Here is a 13,874-nt window from a genome sequence, read left to right as displayed (position 1 = left end):
CAAGGTATTCTTATATTTGTTTCTGTAATGGTTTTGGTGCTTAAATTGATGTTGAACTCATTTTTAATTCTACCAAACCACCTAACTAAACCAAGATGTGATATCTAAATTTTTGTTTATATTTGACTATTCAGGCGGTATTTAAATCACAAGAGCTGCAGAAGGAAACTTGTATTACGCTCATTTTTCACTGTGGGATTTTCACATAAATTTGCTTGTTTTAAAGCCACAGAAACAAGTTTAACCTATGAACTCGAATATCTAATTACAGTGTTTGTACGTTTTTTTTCATGCATGCAAGTGTATTGATAAAAATGTTTTGATAACAACTGTCATGATGCGATGTAGTCAAAAGTTTGCTTTTCAGTAGAATAAATAAATAAATAAAAATGTATTTTAATACTCATTTAATCACAGTTTTAGGACGAAGTTAATGAATACTTTACGCTTTAATATACTCCGATATTGAATCTTTTTTATCTGGCTTAAAATTCAAGTCTTTCAAGATTAATACACATGTTTATTTTCCGACTGCTTATTTCTATTAAGAAAATATGAACTGGTTTCATGTGCAACTGTTTTGTTGTGTAAACATAAAACTTGAAGTTACAAAGAAATAATTTCTAAAGCCTTTCATCTAGAACAATCTGCATGTTACAGCGTAAGACGTCATGCTAATATCTACATCCCTGCATTACTGATAAGCTGGCCGAACAATATTTCAGTCAACCATTTGCCAGAATGTATAACTTCAAATAAATCTGTAACTGAAGTTACTGCTCAGTAACAGCCAGTGCTAGACATTTAAGGTGAATATCGATATATGATATATACAGTAGGCTATGATTTGACAAGATATTCATATGACATATTGTTCCATCTTCTGGAATTTGTCGGACTTTCAACGCACTAACACATGTGAGTATTGTATCAATTCTTCGTTATTCTTTAATGTTTCGAAAAGTATGTTTGTTTGAAGTTAAGTGGAGCTTGTTCTATAATTGTTTTTGTTATAAATATTCAGAAGCAATATTCTGATATAATCTAATATAAATTGTTTTTTTTCCAAAGAATTATATGCGGTTTAAACGTATAATATAATTACGTCTAAATGTTTTGCTTGAATCGTATAGAGTTTTAATATATTTCGAGTAAATCTCCCTTGAGACCGGGAATACTGATTTAATATCAAGTTGAAAAAGCCCGAATTTCAAATTGTGTTGCATATTCAGGAAACAAAATAACATGTGGCCTTTAACTTTTAGCCAGTTATATCGAACTCAAATGTCACAAAGATTAAAGTACAGTACAAACGCTTATTCGGAGAAGATAGAGTCTATAAAAAGAACCGTTTAATCCCTCAAAAGCTTCTGTGAATGTTAAAACGATTAAAAGGTAGTGAATTGTGAAGTCTGTGAATTCATTAACATTTAACTTTTCATACTAACAATTTAAATGTAAATCGAATGATTTACTTTTGCTACAGTTGGACAGTATTGACGGTTAGGTCCGTATAAGAAGTCAGACAACACCAAATTACAGAAAGAAATAATTGCTTTACATGAAAATTGAACAGCTTATAAAAGATGGATATTACTCTAAAGAACGATTGTCAATTTACTGATATATGCATTGAATACCAAAATAAGGACTATAAACGTACAATGCCCTGCTTTGTAGAGCTGTTGGTTTACTGGAAACTGGATGTTCAAACATAGGAATCGTATATCGTCAATCTCTTTAGAACTGTTCTCCTTCTATTCCAAACAGATAACGTACTGCAGGGCCAGTAAGTTATATAATTTGCAAATACTACTGCAGTTAAAATGTTTTGTTTGATTTCATGAGTAAGACTTTGTTAAATGTGCTCGTGAGCTATTTTGAGATACAAATTCTTACCCCAACCGTCGAAGGCTTTTCTTATGAAATCGTTGCGACTAGTTTACGATATTTTTCAAGTACAAGGGTTGATGAAGGTTCTCGGGGTTTCTTAGCATTACATTATGCAGATCCAACATGCTTAAAATAAAGTTATTACATTCTGTGCACGAATTCCGGAAATATGAAACATTTTGCGACAAATTTTGCAAAGGAAACAAAATGGGTTTTGTTGAAATGTGGCATTGGTTTGAAGAGGTGATTCAAGTTTAAGACAGAACCTTCATGTTGGATTTGCGGGCAAAATGATAGCTTTTATTCAAACTTCATTCGTTTGGAAGACGTGTAAACGTTCAAATATTTTATAACATTTTCGACACATAAGATAAATAAGAAGATACTGTGTTAACATGTATGATAAACGTTATCTGTCGAGATTAACTGCATCTGTTAGATATAAGGTATGTATCGGATGGCATCATGAATGGGATTTACGGGAATTCTCTGATAAATGTTCTCGAAAAGAGAACATATTTTGAAGACTGACCAAAGGTTTTCTTTTCTTAGATCGTGTTTAAAACAACAGTCAAGGTAATTAACTTTTGTTAGTCAGTGCGTTATTTAAACACAAACAGTACAAACTGCTCGGGTCTAAAGTTTATTCAGAGTAAACATTTAGTCTATACAATTTAGACATGCAGGTTTTTGATAAAACCCAGATGCGGTATCTAACTTCTTGTTTCTCTGGGCAGTTGTTTACTGCAGCCTGACATGCTTAGATCAACTAAAATATAGGCAGATGGAACCATTAAAGTGAGCAATACATCTTTTCAATAAGACGAACACGAAAATGCGTTAACCAGTTCTAACTCCCCAGTGGTGATTTTGCTATTAACCGCTGCACAGCTATGTTCCTTCTTCGTGTATGTTTGTGTCTGTTTGTTGCTTCTATAGTTCTATTATTGCAGTCATGGTTGTAGATTTTAGTACTGAAATGTCCAAATCAAAGTAGTGGGACAGATATAAACATTTTTAATTGTGAAAAAAAGAAAAACAAACAAAAAACACACAAATGCGTTAAATAAGAAATACATAGTGATGTATCTTTTTAATACTAATTTTCTTGTATCAAATTAGATGATTATAGTTTCGAGGACCAAAATAAAAGGAATTTGTGCTTGTCGATATAAATTTCTCAAGACACGTCGTCTAGTCCTCAATATCTGTTATCGGAGAATCAGAATTATACTTCATTCCTACTCATTTGATCTTCTATTGCATCACCACCGAAGGGAATTAGCAGTGATGAATGCTAATTGATTTAATTCAGAGTTCGGTCTTGACCTTTTGATATACAATGATATAGTCTCTGATACTTGTATATGTATACCGTAGTCATTTCAATCTTAAAAACTGTATAGACCATTATATTGATCTTACCATGCTTTAGTTTGTAGTTCATGTCTAAATCCAGAACTTGGTATTAGGTACATAAATAATGTATGTTTTAATAAAAATCCAGAACCAAGTATCACTATCTAAACTTAAGGTATATTAATAATATATGTTTTAATAACAAAAATACAGCTTTAGACAATTCTTAATAGTAATATAGCTTAACTAGTTACAAATACTAATATTTAGAGAGGTTTATTGTATATTTGTATAATTATAACAGTTTCACTGTTCACGTCACTCTTTTTTAATCATACAAAAAATAATTTCTAACATTTAATGATTTGATATTACGGAACGAACACACAACTTTGTAATTGAGAAAGCACGTGCACAGCACATCTGTCAGTTAATTACTTCTCTGCTTTTAATCGTTACAATGATACTGCATATTTTGTCGCATCATCTTTTAATGTTCTCTGAAAATGTTTAATATTCTCTTCAAATGTTACCACTATTTTGTTGCTTCAGTATAATGAGGTTTGGATTTCTTAGAACTAATATACACACATGTAACAAATCACGAGATATTACACTTTGATTACCGCCAGTCATTGTACTAACAGCTTATGTTTTCAATGTTGAAACGAAGTAACTGCAGTCATTGAAAACGTTGAAAAGCTAGAAAATCATGAGGTCTTCGGAATATTTATCATTTACGTTTGAAATGGCGGATTATATGCAATTTACAAACCAACAGGTGTGGAATTGTAAGATCGGTAGAGCTCTATGTTGTTATATTTTCATTCCTTTAAGATGGGCGAGTCCATTCAGTGTTTATAATCAAGTTCCGCATCGCGTGATTGGCGTTACATAATTATATCATTATCTGTCAAAACCGAGTCTTCTTTTATTTTACTATTTTGTGTACTATGCTTGAAGTATTCCAAATGATCTTCTCCTGATTTTATTTAATATAACAACACTACTCTTTAAATGGCATGTGATGGCTGTAAAAAGTATCCCCATGTTCGGAATCAGTATTATTTTTGGAATTATAGAGTCCTTTCAGTGTTTCTCTAAAATCGAATTCTTTGTAAGTCAGTGCTAGTGTAGGGGGAGGGGTTGAGATGCGTTGAACAGTGCAAACTATTATTTCGTTTAGATTTTATAAACCAGATAACAAACAAAACCCGTCTTACACGAAGCTACAGTTTGTGTTTAAATGTACATTTTGTTGATTTAAATGTACTGAGGAAATATAATAAAATGAGAATTTTAATTTCAAACCTCGTAAACTATTTTAACACCAAAGTTAAAGGCATTATGAATAAATCGCAGTTAGTTCCCAAAACAGTGAAAACAACAAAAATGATTTAGTTAAGTAATTCAGTTTAAAACGTTAGTATCAATTTATTAATTAAGGCAGCATTTGGTAACGCTACTTAGTTCTGTCTTGCAATAGTTTTTTCCCGCTATCAAAATTACCATAGGTCACGGTAAAAAGTATTTCTAATCGTTTAATTTCACTGAATGTTAGTTATAGGCAATTACAAATATAACAACAATAAATGAATGGTTCTTAAAAAATCATTGTTGGAAAAGTTACAGAGTGAGAGATGACGCGTATCAGCTGACTTTAAAACCGCCTATTATTAATTCAAGTATATGTATAGGACTATGGGAAACAAACTGGTCCAAAACTCTCAGAAACAGCATCTGGCGGTTTTTAAAAGCTCATCTCTGACATTAATGTTTTTCTTGTAATTACTAGCTAGTATATGACAAAAATTTAAAAACTGTTGTAGCCAAAAATGTATGTACATTCTCATATATATTTAAAGTTAACCAGATCGTATACAGGATTTAAGTCCAATAGCTTCTACTACTTTAACTACTTTTGCCAATGAATAATGTGGAGTATGCGTTAATGAATGCTATTACTGCAGCATTACATAGTATAAAATCTTTGACTGTATCAAACCAATCTACAATAATCCACACAGCCGCCAGCTGTAACAATAGTTCAAGTACATTATATTTGTTACATTGTCCCCAGGGGTTCACGATTTAAGACACACAGATTGGTCATCTTTTTAAGATGAGGAAGACAGTTTATAAAATTAATGTAAATCCTGTTTCGTTTATCATTTAGTAGATATCCAAATGTAGTTAAATATTGAGATATTAAACTGGGATTTAATAATTATGTTCAAATATAGGTAAGTTCCGTTTTGGTAACCTGTTTAGGCTTGTTTATAAATTTACATTTTTTTTATATTTTTTTCTATTAGTCATATTTTATTGCTGTTTATATAGAACACAATATGATATGTTACATTTAATTAATATATATGAGAATAGTGGGAATAGTAAATGACAGTTGAGAGTTTTTATTTGATAGTGTATTAAGCTGTTTTAAATCAAGAGCCGCTTTTTTGTTAATAAATTCGTGATGACAAAAATAACGTTTTTTATTTTTGTTTATAATTTATAATATAAAAATGAAAAACCTCAGGAATATTGTATTGTTATTGGATATTGTATGGAACATGTTTCATTAACACTCGCACAGACTTTATTATAATACTTTTATTTAGTTGTTTCGATACATAGCTCATGCATAATGAACAACAAAGCATCAGAATAAAGAAAAATCATTTCAAATGATATCAGCATTATACTGCGGAAAATAATATTATATATCTAAGATAATCTTAATGTGAATGCTTCCGGACTTTTATTACTTCGGCGGAAGCATTATCGATAGAGTTGTCACTTAGAGAGATTTCTCCTGTTGGAAGAGTTTCCAAATTTCCGTGGGAAAAAATAACAGCTATCATTGAATCCATTTTAGTTAAAAATAATTGTTAAAGTGTAGATATTAACAACATTCTGTGACACATTAAATAAATATGAAGATATTGTATTTTTCTTTTTCCCCAGTAACTATTATGTAAATATTTAACTGAATCTGTAGTAAGTTAAAAGTAATTCACAGGGTTTTTAAGGGATCCTCAGATAAATGCGTGTGTAACTCGGTATGAGACTTTTGTACAGGTTATTTAATTGTTTCACATGCGCCAACTTGAGCAAAAGGATATTTTGAATTTTGTCGGAGTTAGATATACCTTTTGACTTGCCCCGCTTCAACGTTGTCTGTTACTTGTCTTTGATAATTATGGTGCAATATCTGTGTTATTAAATGTGTGTAAATTGATCAACGTGCGTCACATTACACTAGAGCTTTAATGCAAATTTAAAATTACTTTCAGTGTGTATCCAATCATTTCTTATAGAGAATCAGCTTCAATGTACGCGTATTTGATATTCTATTATTTGAAGAATCAGGAAATTTTGTATATCATTTTATCTGTAATAACACCTCCAAACATTCCCAGTTGTAAGCGAACATACAATAATTTTTCCCATTACTGAAACTTTTTATCAAACGAGACTTATTAGTTTACTCAGTATGCAGTTATTCCGTTCGAGTATGTAAAAACAAACTATGTTTACACAGAATAAACATTTGGAGTATTGAGTTTAGACATATGCGCATCTGATAAATCCCAGGTTCGGTATTATGTTTGACCTTTAGACAGGACATCATTCATTTAAGTAAAACTATGATTCATTCAAGGACGAAAGTGTCTAAAATAGTTGAAAACTGCAATAACTAAAAACTCAAACGAAATTGGACTCTTTGACACAAATTCTGTAGCAAAAATGTTGTGTATCGGTCACCATTTGGTATGACATAATTCTGATATATCCACTAAATTGCCTAATTTATATTTTAGTACTATGCTCATTCCTCCAGGTCCCCTTTGCGCGTGCGTGCGCACGTGTGTGTTCGGGTTTAGCGTATTTCTGAACATTTTGTTTAATCATGTAAACAACGTTGTCTCAGTGAGCACAGTATCTGTCACCTTACACTTATACTGGTCTAGTCCTAGATCATCTTCATGCCGAGCTCAAAAATGAAAATTTACTAGATCCAGTACCATGTTCTGGTGTTTTGTATGACGCGGGCAGGCAGCGAAACCTACCTCAAGTCCCTATAGTTATTTTGTTCTGGCAGTGACATGTAATTAAAAAGTTCCACTATACCTTCAATTCACAGTCTGAAAAAAATCAGTTTTCCAATTTCAGCAAATTCGATGTTTATTTGTTTGAAAGCTCATTCGCGGCCGGTAACCCAATTTGGCGGCTCCCATCAGGAGAATGTTATTATTGTTATGTTGGAGGATAGATAGTGTTACAGAGGAAGCTTCAAATCTAGATGCTTCCCGTCTGGTGTAAAGCAGCATATACGGACACTTATCCCAAAATTTTAGATGGAGAAGCGGGAGCTAGAAACCAAGACACCTGTTTTTGCACTTTTGCAGTCTGACAATGTTTCTTCCGGACCACTGCGTCCGCTCTGAAATCTAATATTTATGCATGGGATAATTAAACATTTTTATCGTCTATCATCCATGAATTCCTGTTTCATTGATCTCAGATTAAATAAAACACTTGCTAGATTTATCGATTTATCACATTATGTAGGCAGATATAGGGTTAAATTCACAGGAACGTTATTGAATAATCAGTTGGAAGCTTTTATTATATTTTGTGCATTAATGATGCTCTCAAATGTAGGTCTGAAAACTACATCTGATATAAGAGCCTTGATGACTACAGTCACTGGTGTGTGTCAGATCTGTGGGAACATTTCCCTTTTAATATTAATTTCATGTAGTGTAGACTGGCCACTAGACTGAAAATTGTAAACTTTAGATTAGTTTGAATTATAGAAGTCAAAAAACCGTAAGGTTTGGACATTTTCAGAGAAATTATTGTAAGATATGATATCTTTAGGACACCGGGCACATTTTTATGCAATCTCGCCAGGCATATGTATGTTTTTGACAACACAGGAAATGACGTCACGCGACCTTCAGCCATTTCCGGAAGTAAAGAAAATGAAAGTAGACATGTAAAACTTGTCGCCTTCGGATTGGTCGATAGTCAGGGATCGCGCGCAGGGGTCACCCCGTCAAAATGTATGCGCGTACTACCTTACAATTTAGGTTGTCTCAGTATATTATAAACACATTCAAAATGCACGAATAGAAAATCTGCTATTAAACAGTAAGGTTAACACGATAGTTTGAACTTTGAAAATATATATAGGCAAAAGAATTACTATATTTTAATGTAACATATCTACTTACAAGTCGTCCGACAACTACAAGGTATTTGATCTCAGTCACTACCTAATGATTCATTTGAAAGAGTCATGATTACTCTATGACTTACTGACAAAAAAACCTATAACATTTTTTTATTGTTGTTGTAAAGTCAAATTAAAATACATGTAGCATTAGATATAAATCGAACTCTTGAAGTTTCAGATAATGAAATATGTAAAATTGTCCCGTTTTTATCATTTAACAAAGGTTGTGATATGAAAGTTTGATAGCGCAAAACTGATGGATGGGTTACTCGCTCACGTGAACAGCATGCATCCTGATAAAAATATACACGCTCCATTAACCATTTTATATCGTCAGTTCCAGAAAGGCCGCGTTGCAGGGATTTTGAAATACCGATTGGAATGCTTATTATAGGAAGACAGGCAGGGAAAAAAATGATTTTAGAGAATGCGAATCCAACAATCTCTTGTCTCATAAATAGAGGTTTCAGTGTTAATACTGACATATATTAATACTTCTTAAAGTATTAGACCCATAACATTATTAGTATTCAATTCCTACTTCAAACCTACTTTGACTTAAAGGCCAATATAATGCCTTTGTTAAAAATGTGGCTTCTACATTCTCCGTGATGAACTTAAATATTTAAATTTCTTGTTTATTCCTATTTCCGGTAATTGTCTTCTCTGACATTTGAATCTGTTGTCTTTTGATTACCCCCCTTTGCTGCTTCATGTGCAGAACTGAAGTTTCTTTTACCAAAATCTGGAACAACTGATACGTATTAGACCTTCCTGCCAAAATCAATGGTATAATGGATTTTCTGCAAACGTTTTGTACAGTGGCCATTGCTCTGAAATATTACCCTATTTTAACTTGAGGATTTATCATTTATATACAAAATTGATAAAATAAGAACGGCACGGTAAAGTTGCCTAAAACACAGTGCGAAACAAGGTTAACTTTAACATAATACCAAGTGAACATAACTATTACGGGTCTAATATCTTCCAGACATTGAGAACGATAGAACGAATTGACAGATTAACAGATTAATGTAATTTTGCGTCTTTAATAAAATAAAATTGGTAAAGAGATTATATAGAGGAACTATGAAATACAAGAAGTATGAAATACGGTTTGTATATATATTTACTATGATACCAAATTAACAGACAATTTCTTAATTGGCACTGGGAACCTGCGACACAGAGGTTGTGTAGAAATAATTTACATGTACCTGCTTCGTAGTATGAATACATGTAGATTGTAATGCAATTTAATTTTATAACTAGTGTTAACTGGTTGCATTGTTCATTGCTTCATTGATGCAATTAGTGTTGTTATTGATATGTTAGAAGTAGTTGAAATTGATTGAAAAAAAATCTTTATTTCGGCTAGTACAGCAGTTATAAGTATAGAAGTGGAGATCATCCTACAGATGAGATAATTACTTGTGCAACATACTTCAGCATGTGCTAATATTTATTTTGACTTTCCATGATTGATGTCTAGAAGTAATGCATTCGTTTGTTTACAAATGCACTCTGGTATATTTACAAACTTTGCAGGAGTACACTGATGTGAAAACTGCGTATTAAACACATAGTTTTATTGTAACAGATCATTTATTATCCATTTATTATCAAAGACGCCTTGTGATTTTTATTATTAGCTCGAAGAGTTCTACTTTACATTATTGTTATTTCTTTATAAAACATAATTATTATGCGTTATGTACAAAATTAAATGTAGTACTTGCATCAGAATGATGAGGGTAGGTTGAAATGATCAGACAAACATATTTTCTTTCTTTCGCGCATTCAGCTTTTTTTAAAGTGATGTTTTAGTAGGATAACACAATTTTGATGGCTAATTATACAAGAATTTCTTTGTGACGTTTTGGATTTTTTAGCATGTGATTAAATCCGTGAGTTCTCGAAAATGATAATGATGTTTTATCTACATGATAGTGCGCACTGATAAGCTGTAGCTAATGTAATACACTTCTTGTACATCATCAGTATTTGCATACATAGCTTTATAGATGCTTAAGTTATCTTTTGGAGCATGCAAGAAACCTCACGTTCAAATGGTGTCAGTATTTCAGAGGCAATCAATAAAAGCTCCGTTATAATGCTGCAGTTATTTTACGTTGATCAAATAATGGTTAATAAAGCTTCAAAGTTTTCAGGTAAGAACGACTTTTTGATTCGCTGTTTGATAATCAGAGATATCCTTTTATGATATTTAATCAAATTGTATCATATAAAATGGTTGAATTAAGCATTGTTCGATATACGAGCGAATTTGAATTCAATGTATGTTAAATTGGGCAATCTTTACTAATAACCTTTCTCAAAAATCCATAAAAGTGAGTCCTCTGAAAATGACTAGTGGTACAAACTTATTAATGTGATGCCAATGCGTCAAAACTAACATATAAACCAATGCGTCAAAACTAACCTATAAGCCAATGCGTCAAAACTAACCTATAAGCCAATGCGTCAAAACCAGTGCGTCAAAACTAACCTATAAGCGCTTGTCTGAGGAATAAAACAACAAAGAAAAACACTGAAATTTAACATACATCATAAGTCTTAAGATATTATCCGCAAAAAGATATAAGCTGATTATTGTCATATATTTTATATCAAGGGGTCGTGGATAAGTCAAGCATCATGACCGTCTTTCACTGAAAATCTTCAGTCTTTATAAATCAATAATGTTGCAAGACCGTTTGTATCATTCTCTAAATGTTTACAGTATTTGGCAGTCATGTCAAAAGACACGACATGTTTAACATGATTGTCAAAGTATGTAAACTTTAGGAGAATGATGCAAACAATTTTTTAAAGTAACAATTTTGTTCTATTACGGTAGATAATGCTGATTCAAGAACACATGCAACCACTGAATCATCTTTATAATTTCTTTCAAAAAATTATTATGTAGCTCGTGCCAAAGACTGTCAAAATGAAATGTTCATATTGTAAATAGTTGAAGTTTGAAGAAATAATATTGCATCTTTCTGTAGTGCAACTATGGTTTTACGTTGTGAGCAACACTACGTAGAATACTGGAAATGTTTTCATGTACATAGTTGGTTCCTCTATAGCGGTCAATTTTCTATATAAAAAAAAACTGTCGAGGTTTTAAAAATTTATATGCCCAATAGGATTTTTGTCTCGGTACGTGACACAATCGACGGGTCTTTACGTAGGCCTGTCTGTACCTCTGTACTTGTAAAGGTTAGTTTTGTAACTGACCATAGGCAGCACACAGTAGGGAGTTCTTTGCTCATTAGATGATGTTACACAGAACTCGTATAACTTATGATAATAGCTTTGAAGAGCGAAATTAGTTCTCGATTCAATTTCTGTTATCGAAGAATCGGAATCATATTTCGTTCCAACTAATTTGATCTGCTATCATATTGCCACGCAGGGATGAGATTTCGGCCTAAACCGTCCTACATATTCTAGTACATGAATCGTTGTCACGTTTTCTTCAGACATAAATCATTTTTTCATAGTGTTTCAGAAGATAGTTCATGTAATTCAATATTTAAAAAGCCAAGTGTTTGTGTACGGTTTACAGTTATATTATTGACAAACATTTATAGTGCGAGGAGGCCGTATTTATAACATTTCACTATTTACTTCACTCTACAAAGAAATGCATTTCTAGGAACAGGTGCACAGCACATCTGCAAGTTATTTTCGTATCCGTCTTTTATTTAATATTACAGTGATATTGCGCATATTGTCTCTTCTCTGAGTATGCTACGTGATTTTATTGCGTCAGTATACTGCGAACTGATTTCTGGAAGAAAATACACACTAACATATCCACTGCTGAAACGTACAGACCATAATGTTCAGTCTTGTATTTTAGTATCTTGAAATTATTTCATGACAATTTTTTTTTGCCACAGAATGTTGCAGATAAGAAGGTTCTCTCGTCACAAGTTTTTTTTTTTATTTTTAAATACGTGTTTATCGTAATGTCAGGCCTATTATATATCATTTGGTTGAACAACGGTATTGGTTTGGAAGCATCTTATTTTAAGTCTGGAATTATTCAATTATTCGTTGCATTAGAAAATGTTCGCTTTCCATTTATGAATAGTTTTATATGAAATGCAGATTTCACTGCACAAAATTTAGTTTTAATACTATCGTCGTTTGTATTGTTAAGGGATACGGACGAGGTCTAAGACACTGGGGGACATAATCTATCCAACAACATTGTCTATGAATATTTAATTTTGTCCTCTAATAAAGAGCTAAATGAGCTTTGGAGCAGAAAATGACGCATTGGAAGACCATTATGAAATTGAAAACGTGGAAATGCTAGGAAATAATGATCTTGGAAAAGTACAATAAAAAGAAAGTTCAATTTAAAAACTGCTTGTCCATTTTAATGCAAAAGTTAAAGGCATTGTGAAATTCAGTTAGACTAAATCGAAATTAGTAAATAGAAAATAGTTTTCTAAACGCTACATTGTAATCGGTAATGTTGCTTTAAAATGTTAACATTAATTAACTAATTAATTAATGCAGCAGGTGGTATCTGGGAAATTTTGACGCTAATTAATTGCTGACTTGCTGTATTTTACCAAAGTCATTTGTCTCTAGCTCAGAAACATACCCATAAATCACTGTGAATAGTATTTCTAATTATTTAGTTTCATTTAATTTTTTATAAGTTTGTCATAAGTCATTGAGTTTATCGTATACTACCATCAAAAGAAATAGATCAATGGTGCTTTAAAAAGATAATTATCTGAAGAGTAACAGAGTGATACATAAAGGTGACTCCAGGTATATCAGCAGATATGTTAAGCTGTATTATTCTACGACCTTAAGATCGCTTGATCAAATGTATATATCGTTCAAAGTATGACTGTAGGAATCGCCAAGTGGTATGCATCTATTGACATTATGTTTGCATAGAGAACTTTTTCTTGTAATAACTAGCCAGTAAATGACAGAAATTTCATATAAAAACTGTCGTAGCTAATAATATAGATACATAAACAGATATGTTTAAAGTTAACTAACTTTTACGACTGTATTTTATACATGATCCAAGTCCGGTAGCCTCCACTCCTTTAACTACTTTTATCAATGAAATATGACAAGTATGCGTGAAGTAATGCTATTACTGTAGTGCTACATAGTGTAAAATTGTTGACTGTATCAAGTTAATTTGCAACGGTCCACGCAGTCGTCTATTGTAACAGCAGTCTAACTACATAGTCCATCGGTTACATTGTCCACACGGTTCAGGATTTAAGACACACAGATTTATAATTCTTAAGATGATAATGGGTATTATAAAATTAATGTAAAATCTTGTTTTGTTTATCATTTATCAATAGACGACAAATGT

General features: G+C 32.0%; 1 protein-coding gene across 5 annotated transcripts in view; it reads left to right on the top strand.

Moving 5' to 3' along the window:
* The window catches only part of LOC123536023 (glutathione hydrolase 1 proenzyme-like), a 125,967-nt gene that overhangs the window by 70,706 nt on the left and 41,387 nt on the right, over positions 1-13,874 (top strand). Inside the window, exon 1 of one of the 5 annotated variants that reach the window (XM_045318793.2) lies at positions 763-918. The exons of the other annotated variants lie outside the window; for them this stretch is intronic. The gene's annotated coding sequence lies outside the window, so the exon portion shown is untranslated. Of the gene's footprint in view, positions 1-762; positions 919-13,874 lie in introns of those variants that run through there. 5 annotated transcript variants of the gene reach the window in all.

Source organism: Mercenaria mercenaria, chromosome 17 (genome assembly GCF_021730395.1).
Source record: "Mercenaria mercenaria strain notata chromosome 17, MADL_Memer_1, whole genome shotgun sequence".
Taxonomy (NCBI): domain Eukaryota; kingdom Metazoa; phylum Mollusca; class Bivalvia; order Venerida; family Veneridae; genus Mercenaria; species Mercenaria mercenaria.
This window is presented reverse-complemented; position numbering and strand designations above follow the sequence as displayed.